Genomic DNA, 9139 nt, shown 5'->3' with positions numbered 1-9139 from the left:
CAGGGTCTAACAATTAGGAGGGGGAAAGGGCCTGCAGGGGGAAGAAGTTGAGGGGGGCAGAGAGAAAGGGGCACCCATCTGACCCCCCAGATTTATTTTCTGTGCTGTAGCAGTGGGGGGAGGGACAAATTAACAGCAAACCTCCAATAATTAGATTCTATATCTGGTAAATTATAACAAATGTATACAATTTTCATATATAGAATCTAATTATTGGAGGGGTCATCCTATATTCAACTAAATATGGCAATTCCCCTTTATTTCTCTCTCCAAGGCCCTTTTACTTTTACATTAATAACCTGTGCAAACGGGAAGAGTTTGCAGTCACAAACAATAAAATCACAGCCTCTTTTTTCAAGTCCTTCTTTAAAATCAGCCTGCATGTCATGCTATTGAGTGTCTAGGAGTTTTGCACACAGCTAATGTATGCTGAAACATGTGATTATTTCTATTTTTCTAACCGTCTCTACCCACTTGTATATTTGGTTTTATTTTTCTTATTTATTCATAATGTCTTGCTTTTATAGACTATAATCTGTCTTGAAAAGACACTAATGTTCAGTATAGGTAGGTACAGCAACATGCTCAACCTGGCAAGGGTTTCTAGGTGCTGCCATTATGTAAATGGTAGATAATAATTCTCCATACTCAACAGTTTAGGACATTTGCATTAATATGTTCCAGTTACAAAAATTAGGGGGAAATTTAGACACACCTCATGCTATAGTAAATGAAATATAACCTTTTCATTTCAGGAAAAATTCCACTCACTAAAGCATCATTAAACATAGTTTAATGACAACATAGGTTAATGAGGCACAAACTCTGCTCTTCCTCAGGCATATTGTAGCGGGAAACAAAAGATAACAAATGTGCCACCTAGTGGGACACAAGTAGAAATTACTGAACAGTACTGAATCAGTAATGAACTACAAATTATCTGATCAATTTAGCCCATTTTTCTGCTTATAAAATACATACAACCAGATCAACCATTTTCTTGTTTCATAAAAAATATTCAGCATATAGTTTTAAAATGTTATGGATTGATCACAAATAATCAAATCAGTCATATGATGTTGTCCTTGTTCCCTTACTGGATTGTCATGCAAGAATTTTTGTCATTAATACTCACATATGGGAATTTGAAATTGAGTTTAGCAAATAACTCATATGTGTGGCCATGTGAATATTTCTCTGTTTTTCTTTCTTTCCTTTTTTGGGGAGGGGAGGGGAGCAGGGTAGACGTTTCTCTCAGCAAAACTGAATCACAAGTATGTCTGAGGAAGTCAGATACAGGAGTGTGAATAGGGCTAAATGCAGGGATTTAGCTGAAAACTCTAACCGATAGTCAGAGATGTTATTTTGTAGCGTTCTCCAGGCTCTTTAAAATTCTGCCAGCTTTACCGGGTGAATTCCACCAAATAATACTGAGCACCTGTAAAGCAGGCACTATTTTCCTGAAGGCAAAAAGGGATTTTAAAGGGCTATTCTTGTGAAAAAATTTCTCTCAACTGGCTATTAAACAGAAATCCTTATTATAAGGATAAGGATATTATAAGGATAAATAAGAAGCTTATTTATTATCAGCCAGCAGGAGTAAGAGTTGGGGTGAACAGAGAGAACCACTGCCAAAGCATCTGCAGTTATTTTGATCTTCAGTCCTCTCTCCCAGGGCAGGATCCCAGGGCAGACTTCAGCCTTAGCTTAGGAACTCCTTCATTCTAGTAACAAAGTGCACCACAAGAAATAACTATTATAACAGGAATCCTGGACATTTAAAATTTAAAAAATAAAACCAGAGTTCAAGAATTATTGACTGCCTTTATCTACTAGAGCTAACTTGAATTCATCTGTGAGTATCATTGTTTGCTGACTGAGTTAATGTATATTCATTGTAAACTGTCATTTTATTGCAGTAACTTAATATGTAATAAGTATTAGTATAATATTTAACTCCTCTAACTTCCCTCTGGCTGGGACTGTGCATCTCATATCAGGATCCCTTGCCTGCTAATGATGCATATACTAATGCCAATGGGAGAAGCATTAATTCATTTGAAAGTTTTCTTGGTTTTTTTCTTTTTTTGGCCTTAAGCCTGTTGGAAAATAGCATCTTGAGGTCACTGTAACAAACCATGTCTCTGCATTCAGTTATTTATTGTAATTGCTACTTTCTGAAAAGAGACATTAATCAACAAGAGCTATTAACCTTCCCCCACTTTACCTCTTAATGTAAGATTTGTCATGTGTGTGCACCCAGTAATAGATAACAGCAGCCAGCATGATCTCCTAGCTGGTGGCTTGGTCCACGGTATATTTCCTGCACATCGCTGAAGTGAAAGAATCATCCATGACTCCTATGATCTACAAGCATAAGCTATCAAGGATGATTCAAAATGCATCTTGTTGCCATCATCATAATGTTGTACCATGTTCATCTCAGGTAGATGCTGTCCTTGGCATATCTTAAAGTGAGAGCATCAAGGCCTACAGTTGTAAGGGTTAGGGCAGATTTAATTTTTCCCTTGGCTCGTGCAAAGGACCCATGCCCATAAAAAGTCCTCTGTCTCTACTCAGCTACCAAGGTGGGATCAAGCAAAGTCTGTCAGGAAGAGGGCAACCAGAGAGTGCATCTACATGTGCATTTGAAGTGGTATTCATTTCAGGCAAATGTCTACATGTGCAGGGAAGTGGGAGCAGATTTGCTGCTAATCTGCTCCTGATTCCCAGGGCCCTGCAATGGCCCCCTGAAACCACCAGGGGAAGCTCCAGGCTCTGGCTGCAGCTGCCAGCAGCCAGCAGCCCTCTTCAAAAGCCAGCCCAGCTTGCTGCTCTCTGGCTAGCCGCTCCCTGGCCAGGAGCAGCATACCCAGTACAGGAACAGTATGTGGCAGCATTCTCCTCCATGCCTGTGCCTCCCTGTGCTGTGGCTCCTCCAGCCCCTGCCCCTGACGGTGATGACCAGTGCCCCGCACTCCTGTTGGCTGCCTCACTGGCCCTGCTGGCCCGCTGTAACAACCACTACCTGGCCCACAGTGATCTCGCCCCTCCTGGTTTCCCCATTGCACAGTGACCACCTGCCATGTGCCATCCCAGGGCGACCACCGCACACCTGCCGCTTCCACCCCATCTGTTTGGCCAGTCCCCAGCAGAGACACTGATAATAGGCTCCAGGATGCCATCACCGAGTCTTTGCAGAACTCCACCCTGCTGGGCCTGGTGGATAGTGGGTGCTTCATGCTTGGGGTGCTGTACCTGCAGCTGGGTGCCGTGGTGGTCCCATCCCTCCTCATCAAGGACTCCTCATACCTGCTCCTGCCCTGGCTCATACAGCCCTATACCAGCCACCTGGACCCCGCCAGGCTCACTTCTACTGGTGCCTGGGCTAGACCCATCCCCTGGTGGAGTGTACCTTCAGCTGCATCAAGGGCCACTGGTGCACCCTTACTGACCACCTCAAGTTCACCAAGGACAACCTCTTCCATGTCATCATTGCAGTCTGTGCTGCATAACATCTGTGAGGGAGAGCTGTTCTGTGAAGCCTAGATGGAGGAGGCTCAGTGCATGGACACCAGGTAGCAGAAGCACCACCTATGGTGGCAGCAGTGCCCTACCCCCTCCCCCTGGCGAGGCCCCAGAGGTGGCCAGAGCACCAGTTACAGGAGGCATTAGCTGACCACCTCCTCGAGCACTCCCCACTCTAGCCTTCCTGCACTGCTGACTACAGACCCTGCATCCCCCCCACCCACCCCCAGAACCATGCTCACTGCAGGCACATCTCACAAGAACAAGTTTTTATTCCCCTCAAATCAACCAGAGCCCTCTTCCCAACAAACAGAGCCCCTCCACCACCTACCCCATGCACCAACAATAAAGTACCTTCTTCCCCATGAAAACTATGTACAAGATCCTTTGTGTGTCATCCCAGGTTGGGGGGCTGTGAGGGCTGTGGGGTGGGGGCAACTAAGGGACAGATCCTGGAGACAGGTGGCCAGTACCCCAGCCCCTGGCCACTCCCCCATGCATGCACATGCTATGGTGAGTGTGATGGATGGAGGGCTTATCCAGAGGCGATAGCAGCTGATGCTCCACCAGTTCAAGTGGCTCCCCCTCTGGCAGCCAGCATGCTGTCCTGGCCCTGCTACAGGAACTCTGGCTCCACACTCATGTGGAGGTGGGGTGAGTGGTGGGGCTGGGCTCAGGCTGGGCCCAGGGTGGGGGCTGAGCCAGGGGATCCTGCTGCTGGAGGCGGTGCAGGACCCCCTCCCAGGCCCAAGCAGGGGCCTGCTGCTGGGCAGTGTGTGGTTGCTACGATGAAGGTGAGGCTAGGGTCAGGAGTCATGCAGTGGGTGGCACAAAGGTGGTTGCCAGGGCCAGAATGGTGTCTCTCACCCAGCAGTCATCATCCATAGCCTGTACTGCCTGGGCCAGGGTGGAGTTCTATTCCCACAGGGCCTCCACCCACTTGCACTCCTGATTCGGGAACTGCACCCAGAACTCCCAGTCTGCCTCACACTGGTCCCGGGCCTCCTCATGCTGGTACCATGTCTCCTCATAAGCAACTACCTCCACCCACCATCTGTCCTGGTGGTCCACATCCTGGCAGGCCATGTCCTCCAGCCACCAGGCCCAAGCTTGCACCAGCTGGTCCTCCAACGCTGTGACCAAGCGGTCCAGGACAAGGGTCCTGTCCAGAGTCTTTCTCTGGTGGATCCTGTGCATCCACAGGGACACAGCTGACTGCCAAGCAGTGTCATAGTCAGCCACACCTCATAGCAGGGGCTGGGGCTGCAGAGCTGGTGCAGCAGGCACTGGCCTGGGCTTCCCAAACTGCTGATGGAGGGTGCAGCCAGGGAGCTTGGCAGGTTGGGCTACTGGACACCCAAAGCACCCTCCCCTGGTGGTGTGTTACCAGGGGTACCAGGCCAGGAAGGGAGATTGGGCAGGCTGCTTATACTCCTATAGACAGCACAGCTGCAACTTGGGTCCCAGGGCATGAGTATGTCTATCAGTTGCCACAAAAAGGGCAACCCACTGTGTCTGCAAGGCCTTGATCTTTATCTGGCACTGCCACCCTGACAAGTCATGCCTTTGCTCCTGCATCTGGGCTGACAGCTCCTCATAGATGTGGGCATTGGAGCACCCACCCCACTCAAATTGGTGCTGCACCTTCACCTCTCCCCACAACACCACAAAGTCACCAGTTGCCTCCATGGACTAGCTGGGTCTCTGGGTGGTAGTCACAGGTGTGGGTATGCCTACAAAGTAGGATGCCATCATGGGTCCTGTGCCAGCTCTCTGGGCCCCCATGTAGCTGCCCCTATGCTTCCAGGCCTCGACAGCTGCCTGCAGTGCCCAGAGCAAAGGACCAGCATGGGACTGACAGCCACACAACAGAGGCAATGCCCTGTAGCATCTGCCCACAGCCCTACTAGAGGTGGGCTGTGGGCAGATGGAGGTGGACCTGGCAGCCAGAAGCTGCCTGCAGCTGGGTCTTGGGCCTGGCAGACCTGGCTGGAGACTGCAGCAGCCTGGAGCAGCCTGCAGACCTGGATGTCATGGGCCTGGCAGCCACGAGGCCCTGCAGTTCCAGGCAGTGGTGCCAGGGTGCAGAAGGTTAGGGAAGCTGGCCTGCAGCCTGCCCAGGGGCCCACAAGGGTCTGAAGTGGCCTCAGGCTCCCTGCTGATGTGCCTTAGGGCTCTGAGTGCCTGCAGGCTTTTAAAGGCCCAAAGCAGAGGCTGTAGTAGAGCCAGCCCAGACCTGAAGTAGGAGAGGCTCCCAGACTGGAGCCCTGGGGCTAGCTTCAGACTGGCTCCCTAGTGGTAGGGCTGACCCAGGTGCAAACTTGCTTCCAGGTCATGTCTACATGTGCATAACTGCACAGTAACTAATAACAAGTAAATTTGCTACCTACATTTGCAGGTAGCAAATTTACTCACAATGAAGCATTTTTACTGCACAGTAAGCATGTTCACATGTAGATGTGCATGCTTACTGTTCAGTAAACTATGCTACTGTGCAGTTAAGCACCTTGTGTAGATGAGCCCACTGTCAACTTTACTTCTGCCATTCAAAAAAGTCACAGAGCCAAGTTTACACAGTTGCTGTTGGGACAGTAGCTCAACAGATCATATGTATGCTAAAATATCCTATAAATCATGGCCTCTTTGTCAAGTAATCAGAATTCATGAGTCCCACAGGTTATAAAGGGTGTTTACAGTACCCAGACCTTTAATTTCAGGATGATTCACAATGCAGAGGGCTATAGAATAGTATATCTGTTTCCATTACAAAATTTCCACTATATGAAACAGCTCTCCACCAGGGATGTTTACATACTCAACTGCAACAATTCAAATAATTGCTTAATACATGCATTAAACACTACAAACAAACAAACTGCTGCCAAACAAGACCCTTCCTTTGTACCATTGTGAGCATCCTTCAGTCGCATCTGGTAATTTACAGCAGAATGTTTCTGCACATGTGAGAATGGTTAGCTGTCCTTGCATAAAGGCAGTACAGTTGTTACTGTACATACTGTTTTTTCACATACAACACACCTTTTAGCAAAAATTAAGCTGCACTATATAGGCTCACCGCCCTTCAATACAAATGTGACAGATGGGCGGGACCAAAAGTCCTGCCCCTTAGCCCTGCCCCCTTTCCCCTTGTATGGTGTGTGACATCGCCAGCCCCACCCTCTGACCCCAGTCACGTGGTATGTGACATCATCAACTCCACCCCGTCAAGTGGTATGTGACATCAGCAACTCTGCCCCCACCCCAGTCACATGGTGTGTTACATCAGCAACCCCGCCCCCACACACAGTCACGTGGTGTGACATCAGTAACCCTGCCCCAACCCCCAGTCACGTGATGAGTGACATCAGCAACTCTGCCTCCACACCCAGTCACGTGGTGTGTGACACCAGCACCACCTAGTCCATGACATCAGAAGGACAGCCCATGCAGACTCCCAAAGCCCAACCCCTTAGGCTCCAAGAACTGCCTTAGATCACATGGTGTAGTTATGGCCTATCAGGTCCCAAACTGATCTAGCCCCCCGCCGGAGCACTGGCATACCCTATGGGGTGGCAGGGTGGTGGTGTGACCCTTCTAACAACTCAACCCACCACCCCCAACCAATTGGCAGAGGTTTCAGAGGCCTCTGACCTCCCAAGAATGATGCTGAACCAATTGGAATGAGTAGAGGGGGGGGGATGTGGGTGGCAACCCCACCGGGTCTATCTGCTTTCCCAAACGACCCCTCTGTTTATCTGAGACCATGCTAAGGCAAGCTGGGGCAGATATGGATTATTTCACAATGCCTGTAGGCCCACTCACTACAACCCCAAAATGGCCTTATAGAAAGCATTACTGTAGAAATAGTTTTGAGGAGGAGACATGGCCCCTTGCCCACTCTCTGAGATGCCTGACCCTGTTTGGGAAGATCCAATGAACAGTCAAATGGAGGAGGTCCAGACCCTTGAAGCAGATGTTGAGAATTTGGAAGAGGGTATCTTTGTGCAATGGTTTAAATTCATCCTCAAGCGTTTGAATGCACCACACGGGTGTTAGCATGGGGGTGGGTGTTGGGGGAAGCGGTTACCAGACATGTTTACACAGGAGGCTATGTTAAAGGAAGTTTATTACTCTCCTGGGGAAGCTGGCAGTTTTGGTGGGGTGAACACGGTTTTTGAAGCCACCAAAAGGCAGAATAAGGTTCTGAACAGAAGCGGGGTGGCTGCCTGACTTTCAGATCAGGATGCTTACACCCTACACAAACTGGCAAGAAGACATTTTAAAAGAAACAAGACTGTTTTTTCAGATATTGATGCTCAATGGCAGGCAGATTTGGTGGATATGCAGCAGTATTCCAAGCACAACAGTGGGGTTAAGTTAATCTTAACAGTGATAGACAAATTATCAAAGTATGCCTGGGCCGTGGGTCAAAAAGCAAGTCAGGTGGTGAAATAGCTCGGGCCTTTAAAACCATTTTTACAGAGGGTCATGTACCTCAAAAATTACACACTGATTGGGGAAAAGAATTTTTAAATAAGTCTTTAAGCAAGCTGTTAAAACAATATAATATTCACCATTTTGTGATGAACAGTGAAGTGAAAGCAGCAGTGGTAGAGAGGTTTAACAGAACATTAAAATCAAAGATGTGGAAGTATTTTACAGCCCGCAACACCTTTCGCTACACTGATGTGTTACCAGAGTTTATAAAGAGCTACAACCACAGTTTTCACAGAACTATCTGCACCAGGCCTGTTAACATGAACTTCTCAAACTCTCAAAGGGTGTGGAAAACCATGTATGGGGGCTATTTCAAAATAAAACCAGCAGCACCTGTGTTTAGAAAAGGAGATCACGTGAGACTGCCTAGGACCAAAGGGAGGTTTGAAAAATGTTATGAACAAATATTCACTGATGAGGTTTTCATAGTGGATGAAGTCCTTAGACACATGCAGATGCCTGTATACCACCAAAAAGATTACGAAGACAAACCTATCAAGGGTTCTTTCTACCCTGAAGAGCTACAAAAAGTGAACCCCAAAAAGGGCAGAGTTTACAGGGTTGAAAAAGTTCTAGCAATGAAAGGAAAGAGAAGAAAGAAGTGGTTGTTGGTGAAATGGTTGGGGTGGCCATCTAAATTTAACAGCTGGGTGGAAGACAACCCAGTTTGTAATATATAGGGGTTACCTCAGTCAGAAGGCCGAGATGTGTTATGGCGACTTTTACATTACTTTGCCCAGCAACGCATGAGCCAGCATTTTTCCACAGAACACCAGCTTGAGCTTCACCATACAACTGGTTAAACCTCTGGATCTGCTGGGGAACTGAGAGATAGGGTTAGCAGAAATACAATAACCGCACAGCTGGAACAACATCAACGAAGACACACCTTTCAAAATCATTACTGGGACTAAAAAATGGAGGTATAGACTGCCTCAGGGGAATTATACAACCATCACAGAATTACTGGATCTTATGAACAATACAATTACCACCAATCCTGCTCCGCCTGAACTAGTTATGTACTATGACTGAGAATTCGGGAAAGTGAGACTTAAATCCAAAGATAACTTTCATGGTTTTTATACGCATGGTGAGCTAGCCTATATTTTGG

The 9139-nt window shown here is 47.7% G+C and overlaps 1 long non-coding RNA gene across 1 annotated transcript; it reads right to left on the bottom strand.

The window, feature by feature from the left end:
• Positions 1-866: 866 nt before the first annotated feature.
• LOC109287220 lies at positions 867-6699 on the bottom strand. Its single transcript, XR_002094772.1, has 3 exons — positions 6592-6699; positions 3038-3043; positions 867-879 (listed from the first exon to the last, which is right to left on the bottom strand). It is a non-coding gene; the product is annotated as an uncharacterized LOC109287220 (long non-coding RNA).
• Positions 6700-9139: the final 2440 nt, after the last annotated feature.

Source organism: Gavialis gangeticus, unplaced genomic scaffold, assembly GCF_001723915.1.
Source record: "Gavialis gangeticus isolate Ggan-Ray unplaced genomic scaffold, GavGan_comp1, whole genome shotgun sequence".
Classification (NCBI taxonomy): domain Eukaryota; kingdom Metazoa; phylum Chordata; order Crocodylia; family Gavialidae; genus Gavialis; species Gavialis gangeticus.
The sequence above is the reverse complement of the archived record's forward strand: the minus strand, read 5'-3'. Positions and strand labels throughout refer to the sequence as shown.